At 48.3% G+C, this 16,721-nt stretch overlaps 1 protein-coding gene across 2 annotated transcripts in view; it reads right to left on the bottom strand.

The window, feature by feature from the left end:
* LRRN2 (leucine rich repeat neuronal 2) overlaps window positions 1-1,029 on the bottom strand; it is a 67,956-nt gene extending 66,927 nt beyond the window's left edge. For both annotated transcript variants that reach the window (XM_025393443.1, XM_025393433.1), the window contains exon 1: window positions 620-1,029. The gene's annotated coding sequence lies outside the window, so the exon portion shown is untranslated. The remainder of the gene's footprint in view (window positions 1-619) is intronic.
* Between the last annotated feature and the right edge of the window lie 15,692 nt (window positions 1,030-16,721).

Below are 16,721 nucleotides of genomic sequence, written 5' to 3'. Positions count from 1 at the left end.
GCCGGCCCATCCCCCACCCCAAATGTCCCATCCCAGGCTGCGGTCGGACCCCAGCCGGCCGGCCCGGGAGGAGCCTAGCTCCTGGTTCCAGATACTTCAGACAGACCCAAGGCCACCTTGTCCCTCCGCACAGACTCCCGAGCTCCAAGGTGGAGAAAGTCCCCAGGCTCTGGAGCGCTTCCAGCCTGCCAGTCCACCCGTGTCACGCCCTCCCTAACCTCGCTGCCACCTCTCGGCTCCTCGACATCTCCAGGGCCCCGCTCTACCCAGCAACAGTTTGGGGGGAGGTTCTGGTCTCTCCGGGCGAAGGCCAAGGCGCCCCCTTCCTGGCCGCTTCTGGGCATTCTCCAACCCTCCGTCCCTCTCCCCCTCGGCCGCCTCCCTCTCCCAAGTCGCCGGCTCCCCTGCAGGCGTCTCGGCGGAAGGCAGCGGCCGGCCCTCCCCCGGCCCCCACCCAGGTCAGGCGGCGCTGCGGTGCCGGGGCAGGAGCAGGGAGCCCTGAGGTGGCTGCTCCGGCTGCTCCCGCCGCGTCCCCCTTGGCCATGCCAGCGACTTCGGTGTCCACGACTCCCCGGCCGCGGCGGCGCTGCCCAGGTCAGCCCCGAAGCCGCACACTCACCCGGTGGGCGCCGTCCGCAGTCCGCCGCCCGCGCCGCCGCGCTCCGCTCGCCTTCCGCCCGGGGTCGGGCTGGGGACGCTGGTCCGCGACCTCCCGCCGCGCGCGCCGTCTGCACAGGCCCGGGAGGCTCGGCGGGCGCCCTCCCCAACGTGGAGTTATCCTGGGAGCGGCTCCGGGGCCCAGCCGGTGAGGGCGATGGCAGAATTCCAATCCGTCCCCACCCCCTCTCCGCGCCCTGGGCGCGTCGTGGCCAGAGGCTGGCGGGCGAGAGCCGGGCTCTCCTTAAGAGCGCCGCGCGTTTGCAGGTGCCCGGAACAGGCCCTCGCGGCGCCCGGCACCCCCTCCACGCGCGCCCCTCCTCCCGGCTTCGCGCTCGCCCTCCTCACTCGCTTCTCCGCCGCTCTCCCAACCTCCCCAGCCCACTCCGGTCGCCTCCTCCCAGTCTGCATGCCACGCCAACCCCCTCCAGTCCCGCTGCCATTTTAACTCCTGAGTGGCCAGAGGCCCCCTCTCCCTAACGCGCACACGCCCGGGAGGAAGGAGTTGGGTGGGGCCAGACGCTAAAGCTTGAGCTGTCCTTGTGGCTAGAGGCACAAGGCTTGGCTGAGAGAAGGGGCACAGCCCTTGGGTCCGGGAAGAGAAGGGTTGGCTTCTCTCATACTGCCTCGGACCCTCTTGCAAAAAGGCCAGGAGGACAAATGGGGAATTCAGCAGCTTTGTGAGGACAGGTGCAGCTCAGTCACAGCATTCACCTAAGATCACGTTTTTGCTTTGCATGGTGCTACCCTCCCGAAGTTAACAGTGGACTAAGGAGTGTAGTGGGGTGGGTGAGAATTGTGTCACTGGGCCCAGGCACCTCTCACCCTAAAGAATGAAGTGGAAGACCCCTTTAGTTGTCATGTTTTTCCAGCATTGCATCCTGAGCCGGGCAGCTCTAGCATTCTGGAAGATTCCGTCCTAGCTCTCAATGAAGGAGGTCAATTTCAGTCAGGAACCGGCAGGCCCAGTCAGGGGTTTGGCTCCAGGGTTCCCCACTCTGCCAGCTAGACATCATGAAGACTGGGGAAGGAAAGCAAGAAGGTGCCTAAGGTGAGTGCTAGGCTGCTGGCTGCTGCCTGGTGGTTTAGAAAAGCTGGGTGACTGCCACTAGTGGGGGCTTAGGACAGTGGGGCTCCTGCTGGGACAAAGGCCCAATGCCCAACGCCCATGCCTTGGTGGAGCCTTCAGCCTGGACCACTCAGAACAGACATCACAAACTCAGCTCCATGGCAGGCCACACCCTATTGATGGGTCTGAACCAGAGCCTGCAGAACCAACAACAGAAGAGTGGATGAGGTGGAGCCCAAGGTATGGAGTCCTGTGAGGAGTGGCTTCCCTGGGCTGCCTGCCATCATCCAGTGCTTGAACTTCTGGCCCTGTCTTTTCCAAGGGTACAGCCAGTGGTGACTGCCACGCCTGGTGGCTTGAAGTTGGCTTGAAGGTCTGTGAGTTCTGTATGCACAGAGGGGATTCTCACCTTCATATATTGAATGAGCACATATTAAGTTCCCACTAAACCACCCTCATGTTCCCACTCTCCATCCCTGCTACGGAGCATAATGGCCTCAAGGAGCTCAGAGTGACAGGTTGGAACTATATGAAACCAATTTTAACATTTCAAGGCAATGGAAGTGCCATGGAAATACAAAAAGAAACCACCTTAATGGACTGGCGTTATTCACAAAAGGTTTAACGGAGGAGCTGAGTCTCCAGCTGAGCCTAGTTGGAGGGATAGGATTTGAACTAGAAGAGAATATGGGGACCAGCAAAAGCAGGAAAGTGGAGACAAGCAGAGTAGAATGGGTTGTCTGGAGGGTAGGAGGCAAGGGTGGAAAACTATAGAGCTACTATTAGATGCCAGCCTTTTCCTTTTCTCATCTCTCTCATCTTAGACTCTGAGCTGACTAATATCCCCATTCAACAGACCGGGGAATGGAGGCCCAGAGAGTTTAAGGCAGTAGCCCAAAATCTGTAGGCAGAATGTGAGACCTCATTTTCACAGTGTGACAATGCCACATTGAGTATACAGGGTGGGAGCAGCTGATGAAGGGTCTGAATTGCCAGGCTCAGCAATTTAGCTGTGGCCCTGTGCTCAAGTGATTTGGGATGAAAGAGGCAGGAAGATGGGAGACTATTGAGGTAGCTGTTGCAGGAATCTAGGAGGAGGGGAGCAGTGAGAATAGAGTAAATGCATGGGCCTTTGTAAAGAGGACTTGGCAGAACTGTGAGACTGACTGATTGAAAGGGGTCAAAACTTGACTCCAAGCTTTTAACCTGAGCACTTGAGTCCCTTGTCAAGTCACTGGAGCCACCTTTCCAGTCTAAGGGCCAATGTCAATGTAGACAGGCTGATGGTGAAAAGGAAGACATTTTAGCAGTCCTTTACCAACTGCGTGACCAGAGAGAGCACTCATGCCAGCACCCCAGCTTCCCAATAACTATGCATACTCATATGTCTTATCTCCTAACCAGAGGGTAAGCTTCTGGAGCCTAGGACTGTCTTACACCTTAATAAAATAAGACCAGTCCTTTATAGTAGATGTCCAATAACTGATTATTGAAATAATAAATGGGATAAATGCAAGTAACATTCGCTAAGTGGTTGACCCTAAGTGGCAAAACCTGTGAGATGTACTAGGTGAGGCATAAGGGAATTTCATCAGCTGTGGGAAGAAAACAGGGGAAGGCTTCTCTTGAGCTGACTCCAAACATCTTAGAACCCAATGAGATTGGAGAAAGAGTGTAGCTTTTAGAGCTGGAAAGATTTGGATTTGGAACTCTACTTGTCCATTTACTCTGTCTTGCTTCAGGAAAAGTATTGAACTTCTCTAGCTCTGATTCTTTCCTGGGTAATGATATTAATTCAAGTAATGGCAGTTAACATTTATTGAGCACCTACTACATGCAAGACAAGGTGCTAGCACATTTATGCATCATCTCATCAAAAATTTGACCAATACCAGGACTCTAGTGATAGGAGAAAAACAAGGTCCAGTGTTTACCTAACCAGTATGTAATAGAGCTAAGATGGGAACCCAGGGTCCTCAAATGGCAGAGTCCAAACACCAAGCCAAGTCTCCCTAGCACTTCTTTAGGATGAGGATAGCAATAATGGAATGGATTCATACTTATAGGTTGCTGTGAGATGTAACGGGGACTATATGGTTGGCATGAGCATGGTAGCTGGTGCATGGTACATGGTCGACATTTTTCTCCCAACCCTGCTCCCATTGCTGCCATTCTGAGTCTCATACTTTCCTGGGAAAATCTGCCCAAATTCACAGTCCTTTGGAAGCTCTTAGGTAATTACCCAGAGGATTTAATGGCCCTGTTATTGACCTTTCACCCTCCAAATTTAATTTCTGGGCTTGGCCATGCATAATTTCCCGCCAGGAAGCCTGGGACTCTGTGACATCAGAGTGTCTTAGGAGAAGGATGCAGGGATTACATGCCGCTAGAAATGATCCTTAACTCAATGCCAGGTGGCTCTCTCATATAGGGGTCAGGACACGGAACTGGTGGGCATGCTGTTTGTGTGGTGGGGGCTGTGAGGAGGGGATGGCTCCTACTGGCGCCTGGCAGATGAGCTGAATCAGAGAAGGGAGGCCTCGGATGTAGCATGGGTCACTGAGGGTCCCTCAGTGGACCCTCCACTGCTGTTTGTTGTGCGCAGCCTCTGCTCAGCCCCCTTGGGAGATGTGGGGTGGGGCCTGGGGAGTCAATGAGGACTGTTGTCCCACCAGTGACCCAACTAGGCAGAGAGTATGGCACTAGAGCAGTGATCCTTGGAATCACCTGGAGAGTGTGGGCCAATGCAGGTGCTGAGGTCCTACGCCAGCATCAGATTCTGTAATTCTCAGAGTCTGCATGTCAGATAAACCATCCAGGGGATTCTGATTCAGGTGGTTGGATGGACCTCACTGTGAGACAGACTGGCCAGGGGGTGCCCATTGCTCTCTGGCCCTCCCCTGCCCGAGCACACCATGTGCAGAGCCTTGTTCTCTGGGCTATTAGAGAACAAGTGAAGGCAGAGGCAGAGATGAAGGGAATGAAGCTCAAGCTTTAGGGCTTCTCGACTTGCAGGATGGTGGGGAGAGGGTGGGCTATGACAGCTGGGAACTGTAGAGTGTTCTAGGTGAAGAGGGGAAGCCAGTTTATGAACAAGAAGCATTTTTATGTAAGCATTTCTGGTAAATGGAATGAAGAAATGTCAGGAGAAAGGTACCCTGAATGTCCAAGGCTCATGCAAATTGTTGTCTTTTTTCTTGGCTGTAAGTAATTATCACCATTGTACCCACTTTTGTATTTGGAATTTTGCGAGTTTTTTCTTAAGATGGCCCCACAAAACTGGAATCTTCCCTGACCCCTGCCCTCAGGGAGCTCCCAGGATCCACAGACACCCTTGCAACACAGAGAACCACAAAGGCAGAGAGACACACATTGCAGATGGCAGAGCTGTGTGGAACTGCAGGGAGTCCTTAAATCTATCTTGGGTTATATTCCTGGAAAAGGCACTGCAGGTAAAAACTATGTAGGTTGAACCTGTTTTTGCCCAGAAACAATGTGATCATAAAAATTACATTCCTCACCAACGTTTCAGTGCCCAACTTTTTATAGGCATAAGCACAAACACCACAGACACCATATTTAATCAACCGTAAATGATACACCTGTACTTTGTTTGTTTGTTTGTTTGTTTGTTTTGAGACGGAGTTTCACTCTGCCACCCAGGCTGGAGTACAGTGGTGAGATCTTGGCTCACTGCAACCTTCGCCTCCCAGTTTCAAGCGATTCTCCTGCCTCAGCCTCTCAAATAGCTGGGACTACAGGCACGTGCCACCACGCCCAGCTAATTTTTGCATTTTTAGTAGCGATGGGGTTTCACTGTCTTGAGCAGGCTGGCCTCAAACTCCGGATCCATCCGCCTCAGCCTCCCAAAGTGCTGGGATTACAGGTATGAGCCACCACACCCGGCCCTGTACTTCTTTTTCTTTTCTTTTTTTTTCCCTGAGACAGAGTCTTGCTCTGTCACCCAGGCTGGAGTGTGGTGGTACAATCTTGACTCACTGCAACCTCCACCTCCCGGGTTCAAGCAATTCTTCTGCCTCAGCCTCCCGAGTAGCTGGGATTATAGGTGCCTGCCACCATGTCCGACTAATTTTTGTATTTTTAGTAGAGATGGGGCTTCACCATGTTGACCAGCCTGGTCTTAACCTCGTGATCTGCCCACCTCAGCCTCCCGAAGTGTACTTTGTATTTCTTAAATCGAATTTGAGTATCTAAAACAGTTAAACTGGGCAATGTGGTAACCAAATCCTATTCTGTTTAACATATTCAGAAGATTCCTGAAGGAAAAGCTAACTTAGGTAGAAGGGACCATGGGAAGGACTGGAGTAACCCCTATTCCCCCATTCAGAACCTGTATGGGCAAAAAGGGAGGCCTCAGAGGTCTGAAGCTGGGGGACAAGGGTTTTGTGTGCCATGGCACATCTGAAAACAGACCAGCCAGCCAGCACCATTTGCGAGTATATCTGGCCTACTCCGAAGTGCATGACTTTTAAGTCAAGGGCTGCCACGCATACACCAAGACCAGGGGACACTTGAGAGGGCTGTAAGAGCTGAAGTTGGAATGCCATTTGGAGTGCTTATCTAGAAAGGCTTTCTGGAGGAGGAAAATCTTGAGAAGATGCTTGACGGCAGGACAAAATAGGCTTTCTGAGACGTCAGTCCCAGGGACCCTCAAGCGTCTCTTGAGTTGACTTTTACCCACCTCACTGAGACCCATCATAGGCTGTTAAAAAGACTTCGTCCCCAAGTGCTCATCACCCACACCTCCCTTCTACTTTATTGATTTTCAGACTGCAGGTAGAGACCCATCAGTGGGTTGCAACAAGCACTTTTTTAAAAAATGAAAAAAGGCTGGGTGTGGTGACTCACGCCTGTAATCCCAGCGCTTTGGGAGGACGAGGTGGGTGGATCACGAAATCAGGAGATGGAGACCAGCCTGGCCAACATGGTGAAACCCCATCTCTACTAAAAATACAAGAATCAGCCAGTGTTTTGGCACCCGCCTGTAATCCCAGCTACTCAGGAGGCTGAGGCAGGAGAATCACTTGAACCCAGAAGGTGGAGGTTGCAATAAGTTGAGATCTCACCACTGCACTCTAGCCTGGGCAACAGAACGAGACTTCACCTCGAAAAAAAAAAAAAAAAAGAAAACAAATTTTTGTTGAAATGAAAATGAAACAGGACATATTTCATGAATACTTTTGGTTTTTTTTCATGTAAACGTATGTGTGTGTGCTGAGTCATGGTGTTCAATGTATATCTTTCCAGAAGTCACTATCAAGCCTTGGTTCTTTATTTCCAAAGCTTGCAAATAAAATACACACAGGATATCCCACATGTTAAGAATAAAATATTTGCCCAAATCCGGCCTTTTTATTTCTGTTGATTGTCTTCTTTTGTAATCAGATTCTATTCATTTCTGAACATTTCACTTCAGAAATGGTTCACAGGACAGAGAAACTGCGACTTCATGTATCCTAATCCTGTTCTTTTCTCTTTGTACTGTCTCTGACCTCTATATTTTCCTTCTTATTTTCTGTCAGAGAAGGAAGTCTTTATGGTCTTATTTCCAATATTTGAATTAATTCCAACATAGATCTTAGAGCTCATGGGGATGTCCAAAGATCTTTCCTAAGGGCTTTCCCAGCAGCTACTGCATGGATCAATTTTATTTCTGTCTAAACTAGTGTTTCTGAAACTGTGTGTGCAGAAGAACCACTTGGGGAATTGATTAAAATGCAGATTCCTGGGTTTCACCCAGTAGGTCTCAAGTAGGGCTCACAAACTGCATTTTTGACCATCTCCCCAAGGGATTCTGAGCCCACCTGGAGGAACACTGTAAACCATGGAGAAAATTCAGCTCCTTCCAGAAAGTTTTCCGCCTTTCACTCCTGATTCTGGTCACACCACTCCACTTCCCTTCTGCAGGAATAGTCTTGGTCTATGCCACTTTATGTTTATTTGCAATCATTTGCATTTTGCCTGAAAAGTTACTCTCTCTGGGTGTACTGCCTCCCTATTAAATGGTAAATTCCCCCAAAGAACTGTATCATTCATTGCTATTTCCCTAGAGTGCCCACTGGAGGGCCTTGCTCATGGCAGACTTCCCATAAACTCTCTCTGCCTGGGACGGAAGCCTCCATCTACCCCCTGCCCCTACCAGCCCCTACCTGCTGAGTGGGGATCCCCATCCAGGAGTGCTCAGGGCAGGGGAAGTCAGTGTTATTCCCTGGATCAAATAGCATTGTTGATTGGTTGCTTTGGCTCTGACTTTGTCCCCTCCTCTCACCTCCTTAGGAAGAAGTGAATCGGTAAAAACTATTGAGTCCAGATGACCCCCTGGGGACTGTAGCTTCATCAAGGGCTATTATATTCTTTCTTGTGTCCAGAAACACATCTAATAGTAGCAAAGGCAGAGGACTGAGCTGTAGGGCTAAAACTCGGTAAGGCAAGCTAGATGCCCGGGGCACAAAATTTAAGGAGGCACTTGCTTTGAGGTACTGACCCTGTGCTTGCAGAACCTGAGGGTTGAGTGCCTCCTTAACTTTTGGCCGAGGCACCTCCCCTGCCTCACCCTAGTCCCAGCCCCACTGGGGAGCCTAAGGCAAGCATCCTGAAGCCTGGATCCAGACAATGAACACAGAGAGAGAAGGTTGAGGGAGGTGTGACCTGGAGACAGTCTTGTTCCTAGATGAAGTGGTTCTTCAGGCAGTGGTCAGCTTGGCCCATTCTCCCGTCCATAGGAGCTGGCCTGTATGATAAGCAACATGGGTAAAACTGACCCGAGTCCCTAAGTCTGTGCTGGGAGCGGTCGGTGTTGCCTCATCCGGTGCTGATGAGGCTCACATTGCCTGTTCCCCCAGCCAGCAAGAGGCCAGAACAAGCCTCAGGCCCATGTCCTCTGACGCTGAGTCCACTGGTTTTGTTTTTGTTTTTTCCCTTCATTTGCTTTCCACAACTCTCCTGCCTTTTGTGGAAAAGAGATCCCATATCCCTGAGAGCTGCATGTTAAAGGGATTAAAATCTTGACTGTCAAAAAGCTCATCCTTATATTTTATTCTTACTCCTGCCACAAACCACATTCCTTCCTATTTTACCCTCAGGGGACATGAAGAACAGCCCGTCACTGGTCACTGGCCTTGGTATGTCGTATGTCGGCACCTGGGGACCTTTTGGTTTGTGAAGTCTTTTCTGTCTTCTTTTTTTCAGGCACATTAACCCATCTCCTTTGCTGAAGATTGTTTGTTTTGTTTTTTTCTAAAAGAAGAAAAATTAAAAGAGAAGAGGAAGAAAAACAGTAGGAGAAAGAAGAGAAAAAGAAAATCCCATCTCCCTGAGCTGAGGGAGACTGTCTGAAGGCAGGAGAGCCTCCGTGCAGGCCAGGACCCTGGGCAGAGTGGACAGGAGCTCTGCCATTGCTGAGCCTGTCCACATAAGTGGCTCTTGGACCAAATCCCTTCCCAGGCCCCAGACCCGAACCTCTGCCTTGGCAGGTCCCACCATGAAGGGAAGATGGTAAAGTGGCCACTGGAGAGGGATGTCTCTTCCCACCTGGCTTACCTGGCTCATTTGGATGCCTCTGCCACGGAGGAGTGGGATTTTCAGACTCCAGACGAGAGAACAGAAAGCTGAAGACTGGGGTCAGGAACCCGTCCCCTTTCCTTCCGGCAGCCCTGCCGTCAGAGACCGTGTGGCATCCCCGTACATTGAGTCGGGTGGCTGGAGTGAATGACTAATGCATGTCATTTTCAAGCTGCTCTCTCTGAACAGGAAAGTACATTCAGATCCAGGTTTTAATTGTGTGTGATTTTAGCTGAGATGGCGTTAATTTATTTCCTTTGCTACTTCAGCGCTTCTTCCTCTTTCATCACGTGAAATTATCTGGAATGTATCTTTTTTTTCTTAAGGACAAAGAGAAGAAGCTGATCTTGCTCCTTTTCCACTGATTGAGGTTTAGAACATTTTAGGGGCTGCCAGATGCTGTTTAGTGGGTGCTTCAGGATGGAGACCCTGTGGTCTCCTGCTGCCTGCTTCCTGCTCTCCTACTACCGCATTTGGCGAAGGGAATGCTTCACGCTGCGTTACCCCTACTGCCCAGGCCGACCCCCTGACAAATCCACCAACACAGGGGAGTTTTCAGTCAGGTCTGGCTCCAGGCAGTTTCCAAAGCAAGGGGAGCTTTCTTTCTAGCATGACCTTCGGAGAATAGCAGAACAACCTGACACTCACAAAAGACTTCTTGGAGGAAGGAGACAGCATTTCAAACAGAGATGAGAAGAGAGGCATCCTAGGCCCCCGACTGGTGTTCTGAAGGTTGCACTTTCTGACTTTAGATGGGAGAGGGTCTGTCATTTGAGAAAGTGCGTAGGGCCAGGGTGATTATGATAACCCCCATAATACAATACTAAATTTTTTTTCTTTTCACTCAAACTTTATTTGTAATAAACAAAAATACTATACATACTTTTGGGGATTTTACTGCATTTTGCTCCAGAATTTGTCCTCAGTTGAGAGTTGGTTCTTTTCTGTATCTCTGTGCTAGCAAAGACCATTTTATCAAGCCTGACTTACTCTAGTTTTTATTATAAAAATGAAATTAAAATACTTTTTATTTTAATATTAATTTCAAATATAGAATTATAGTATCACGTTGAATATGCTTTTTCAAACTCTACTTAAATCCCAAATTGGAGATTCAGCTCCCTCACCCCTCCCTACTGGAGAATTACTGAATGGCTGCCTTAATCTCTAGCACAGGAAATCAAGAAAGCATTGGCCATGTTGGGCTGGGACTATTAAAGCACCCTTTTGTCTCTTGTCCAAGTAGCTCTCCCTATTCTGTGAAATCAGCGTCTTCTTTGGTTATTCTGGCACATAGTAGGAAATTCAATAAACAAATGTTGCATAAATGTTACCCTTTTAAATTATTGTGCTGTCCCTGGCACAGGGCAGGCACCCGGCACCTGACAAGGTGCTCAGTATTAACCATTGTTCCTAAGGCCCTGACACGCTGCCTCATCCGCATGCCCTATAACCTGCCCTGTGTTGAGAAGCTGTAGCTGGTGGGATGCTAATTTTCCTAAGGTATCCTAGGACTTCAGAAGACCAAAGCCCTCAACATCCTCTTGACTGGCACAACTTATGATTCACCGCTAAATGTGACCACCTGTCCAGAGGCTTCTTTTGTTTTGGTCTGAGGCCTGTGCACATAGTAGGGCCTCAGCAAATGTTCGTTGAGGGAATGAGCTGGTGTCCTCCACTTGGCAGCCTCTCCAATCACGTGAGGCAGAGCCTGAGGGAGGCTGGGGCTGGACCACAAAACTCCTTAGTGAACAATTAAACCTCTTTGATTATGCTTTTTGTTCACAGGGCTCTGATTTACCAGTACACTATTATGGCTTGAGAATCATTCTGGGCAGCGTATCTTTCTAGCATGGTTTGAGGTTTATTGGAGGCCAGTATCACTCTGCTGATTAAAATTTGTTTCTGAGTTCTCCGTAGGTTGCTTTGAATAGCTTTGGAGTTCAGATAGCTCTTCCTTCCAATTGCCTTTGGTCATGTCCCAGCTGTGTCAGCTGCAGTCTCAGTCTCTCTAGGGCGATCATTATCTGTTCCCTTCCCAGCCAGGCCCCAGCCGAGACTTAATGGACGCCTCTGACCCTGCAATGGAGACCCCCTGCCATGGTTTCCAGATGTTCCTAACTGTCCATTTACCCCCAGCTGCAGTTTCTTAAAAACTAAACATATACTTAACCACATGATCCAGCAATCACCTTCCTAAACATTTGCCCAAAGAAATGAAAACATGTACACACAAAAACCTGTACATGATGGTTCATAGCAGTGTTTTTGTAATAGCCCCAAATTGGAAACAACCCAAATGTCATTCAATGGTGGAATGATTAGACAAATTGTGGTACATATTGCCACTGGATACTATTCAACAACAAAAAGGAATGAACTATTGATACGTGCAACAACTTGGATAGATCTCAAGGGCATTGTGTTGAGTGAAAAAAAGGTAATTTCAAAGGTACTGCATGACTCCATTCATATGACATTCTCAAAATGACAAAATTACACAGTTGGAGAACAGAGGAGTGGTTTCCGGGGCTTGGGGATGAAGGATATGGTGTGACTATAAAAGGAGAGCATGAGGGATCTTTGTGAATGGAACAGTTCCGTGTCTTGATTACGGCGTGATTACACGAATCTTCACACGTAAAATTACATGGAACTAAACACACACACGTGCGCATGCGCACGCACAGACACACACACACACACACACACACACACACACACACACACAAATGAGTTCTTTAAAACCAGCAAAATCTGAATGAGATCTGTGGATTGTATTGTAACTGTAGCAGGTCCATGGCCCGATGTGCATGGCAAGTCAATATGCTGAGACACCAGGCTGCAGCTGAGAAAGAGGTTTAATCTTGGGGCCACCAAATGAGGAGATAGGAGAAAACCTCCCCAAGGAGTCCAGGGCTAAGGTTTTTAAGGATTTTGGAGTGAGCCAAAGTGGGGAGATTGGTCAAAGAATACAGAGTGAAGTCAAGGGACAGGGAGATAAAGAAATTGTATTCTCGGGGTGAGTCTGTTCCTCGGTTGGGGTCTTCAAACTGACTAACACCAGCTGTTTCACTGGAATCTGGGATCTGAAAAAACATCTTGAGCAATTCTTAAACAAAAGCTGAGTGAATCTAACAACAGAAATTCCATCTATAGGAACGACGGGGATGCAAGTTGTCAGTATCCCGTGTTGCACGACTTTTGGTTACAATGAAGTGGATCAAAGTGCAGCCTAATTAATGTTTGATTATAACTCTATTTCTGTCCAGAATTCTTGTTAACCCTGTGAGGACAGATTCAGTTCAGATGTCCCTTTGCTGCTTTTGATATTTTAACCAATAAAATGAGTAAATTATATTTCTCAGTATAATTCGATATATTGTACTATAGTTATGTAAGATATTACTGGTGGGGAAAATTGTGTGAAGGGTACATGGGACTGCTCTCTACTATTTTGCAATTTCCTGTGAATCTATAATCGTTTCAAAATAAAATGTTTTTTTAAAAAGAAACTTCAGTTTTTATATTCCCACTGTTTGTCAGCCCCCAGTCTGCCTTTGGTCTTGGCATGACGTCTGGGATGGTTTCAGAAGAGCCAGATTTTTCTGGCATTCTCAAATATTAAGAATATAGCTACAATGCTTCACTTCTCCTAACCTACAATGAATCCATTTTCCCCAAGCCATCATAATCTCATTTGGGAGCCCTGTATGTTTCTGACTCCTGCCTCCTCTTGGGATATTGTATTCTAAGTGGATTATCTACCCTGTGAAGTAGAACTATAAACTTATTTTGCTTATTTGTTTATTCTAAGCCTAATCACCTTCACCTTCAAGTTTAAGGAGGATCCTGAATTCAATTACTATAGGACTTGCCTTCTGCTGCTGCTTTGTTTTTGGGCCAAGTCTGCATTCCTTAATCCCATGATGTGCTTCTGGTGATGCCAGACTTGGCCCTGCAGTTGGCAGGGAGTATATAATGCTCCCTGCCCTGAGCACTGAAAGAGCCATTCCAAGGCTTGATTCATTTAATCACCCTCATTCCCTCCCTGCAACCCAGGAACAACCTAGGAGCTCAGAACTCTCACTTTTCTGCCCAGATATCTGGAAGGGAAAGACATAGGCTTCTTCCTGTTTCATCACACTTTGGCCCCGTGCATCACCATCTATGCCCACCCCCATCTTTTGAATCCTCATCTTGTGGGGCTCCAGGAAGGTAGACAATCAGCCTTTCAGACAGACTAGACTTACCTGGACAGAGGACCTCATTCTGTGGGAAGGACAGTGAGACCCCACAGTGATTTAGGGCAGAAATGGTCTGCAACCAAGCATGCAACTTCATGCTGTCTCTCTTGGAGTACAAGTTCCAGAAGTTTATTTCCAGTGGACAGTTCTGGTTTGTTAACTGGGAGAGTTTGGTGACAACAGGACGTGGGACTCCTGAGCTTCCCTGGCAAAAACTTAGAATGCCTCACTCTCTATTTCCCATGGTGCCAATTCTTCAGGAGGGGTTGAGGGGTAGGAGAAGCTCAAGAAAAAGGAGATGTCCTTGGCCTTTTGGGAGCTGCTTTGTCTTTCGATACTCTGGCATTTTGAAGCACCAGGTTTATACTCTGAAGGATTACTCCTGCCAGGGGCAGGAAGACTGAGCTGCTGAGAGTGTGGACAGTTGGTGTGACACTGAGGAGTATTGTGGGCACACTAGAAACATCCCTTGATGGGTTAAACACACTCCCAGCATACACACACACTCTATCTCTCACACACACTCACACTCACACTCACCTGATGGGCCTGAGCATGCTTCTCTCTGCCATCTAGCCTGGCGAGTGGCTGAGGACACAAAGGGTAAGGCCCATCTGACCTTGTTTGAGCCCTGACCCTGCCACTTTCTGGCCATGTGACTTTGAGAAAGTCTTGTAAACACTCTTTACTTCCATTTCTTTATGTTTAAATAGGCGTAATGAATAGCATGCATCTACCTGATAGGGTTGTCATGAGTATTAGAAGAGAATATATATAAAGTACCTAATCTGGTCCCTGGCACTTAGCGAGGCCTCGATAAATGTAAGTGATTTTGACAATGCTGATCATGATGATAGTGAGTACGAATGTTTTGAAATCATTCTGTATTTGCGTCCCTCATGTTTCAGCTCAGACACCACTTCTTCTAGGAAACCCTGCCAGGCTCCACAGGGATAGATCAAGAGCCCTTCTTTTGGATCCCTTACCACCCTATATTGTCTACCCTAACATTTTCACATTGCACTGTTTTGCTAACTAGACCGAGTTGAGAGCTGCATCCTTGTTTATCTGTTGCCAAGGTTTCAAACAATGCCTGACAAATAGTACGTGCTCAAGAGATATGTGTTGAATGGGTAAAGAGATGAATGAGTGAATGAAAAGATGATATGTAAATGTGGGACTCAAGAATCCCTCTCCTGGCTGGGCATGGTGGCTCACACCTGTAATGCCAGCACTTTGGGAGGTTAAGGCAGGCGGAGACTAGCCTGGGCAATGTGGTGAAACCCCATCTCTACCAAATACAAAAATCAGCCAGGCATGATGGTGCACACTTGTGGTCCCAGCTACTTGGGAGGCTGAGGTTGAGGATCGCTTGAGCCCAGGAGGTGAAGGTTGTATTGAGCCAATATCACACCACTGCACTCCAGCCTGGGCAACAGAGTGAAACTGTCTCAAAAACGAAAACCAAAATACCCTCTCCTGGCTGGGCAGGGTTGCTCATGTCTGCAATCCCAGCACTTCGGAAGGCTGAGGCAGGAGGATCAATTGAGGCCAGGAGCTGAGACCAGCCTGGGCAACATAGTGAGACTCCATTTCTACACAACAACAGCAACAAAAAAGAGAAAACAAACCTCTTTATACTGGCACTAATCCTGCTTCTGGGCCTTGGCTCATGCATTTCTATCTGTGGGAATGTCTGTCTGTGTCTCCCCATTTTTCTATAATATTCACATTCTTCAAGGCCCATGTGGAGTCCCTGCCTCCTCTCTGAAGCCTTCCCTGACTACTTCAACTCCCTGTGAACCTTGAGGGCCAGGACTTTACAGTGTTCTGCTCCATATCCCCAGAGTGCTTGTAAACCCAAAGGACTCCATACATGTTTATAGGTTGATAGTCAGAGCAGGCCAGCAGAGCCACAGGCAGGACCTCAGGGTGGGACCCACAGTGGTGCCTCTCCCCACCTCTTAGCTAGGTAACCTTGGGCAAGTTCCTTGCATTCTCTGATTCATTTTCTTCAACTGTCCTAAAAATGAAAAGTGCCTGGTTCAGAGGGGTGATATGAGAAGGTACGTGTGGAGCCCCTGACCCGCAGTCATGTTGGCTGTTATCATTACCCTTCCTTCTGCCACAACCACTCCTGTACGCTACCTCCTGAATTCATTATGTTGCCAGGCACTTTCCAGCATCTTACCCTGATCCTTCTTCTTCTTCTTTTTTTTTTTTTTTTACCACCAAGACAGAGTTTCACTCTGTCACCCAGGCTGGCGTGCAGTGACACAATCTGGGCTCACTGCAACCTCCGCCTTCTGGATTCAAACAATTCTCCTGCCTCAGCCTCCCGAGTGGCTGGGACTACAGGCGCACAGCACCACACCTGGCTAATTTTTGTATTTTTAGTAGAGAGTAGGTTTCACCAGGTTGGCCAGGCTGGTCTTGAACTCCTGAACTCAGGTAATCTACCTGCCTCGGTCTCCCAAAGTGCTGGGATTATAGGCATGAGCCACTGTGCCTGGACACCCTGATCCTTATTCTAATCCTGTAAGCAAGGCATTGCTCGCCTTGTTTTACATAGGAAGAAACTAAGATTCAGACATGTTGGGTAACATTTTAAAAGTCACACAGCTAGGAAATGGCCGTGCCAAGAGTCAATGCCAGGTCCATCTGATAACAAATCCATACATGTTACAATATGATTCTGGGAAGAGTACAGTGGTCCAGCTCCTTCTCTGCAGTGCTGTTCTCTGATGTTGCAGGTCATTTAATCTTTCCCTATGTTCTTGTAATGAGATGGTTCAGACAGGTGGTTTTTGATACCACTCTTGACCATTGTGTCATGATTTTCTACTCAATTGTGAACTCCTCAAGGGCAGAGACTAAATATCAGTCAAGGTTACCTCCCTAGCATTTATCATTCTCCTTACACGGAGTGAACCCGTATGTGGTTGTTGAATGGATATTAGACTAACAGAGGTTGTGGTAGATGGATAGGAGAGGGGTGGGGGACTTATTGCATGCAAACAAATTGACGTTGAGGTGTAGGACACAAGTCTAGCAAGGGCTGGTTTTTCCCAGGCACTTTAGATTTTTACTTATTCCCTTATCTTGCAGGGCAGTTGCAGTCACACCTCACCCTGGTCCAAGCTTAGGAGGCAAGTTCCTGGCTGTAT

This window comes from Theropithecus gelada, chromosome 1 (genome assembly GCF_003255815.1).
Source record: "Theropithecus gelada isolate Dixy chromosome 1, Tgel_1.0, whole genome shotgun sequence".
NCBI lineage: Eukaryota > Metazoa > Chordata > Mammalia > Primates > Cercopithecidae > Theropithecus > Theropithecus gelada.
Note: the sequence above shows the minus strand (reverse complement) of the source record. Positions and strands in the feature narration are given on the sequence as shown.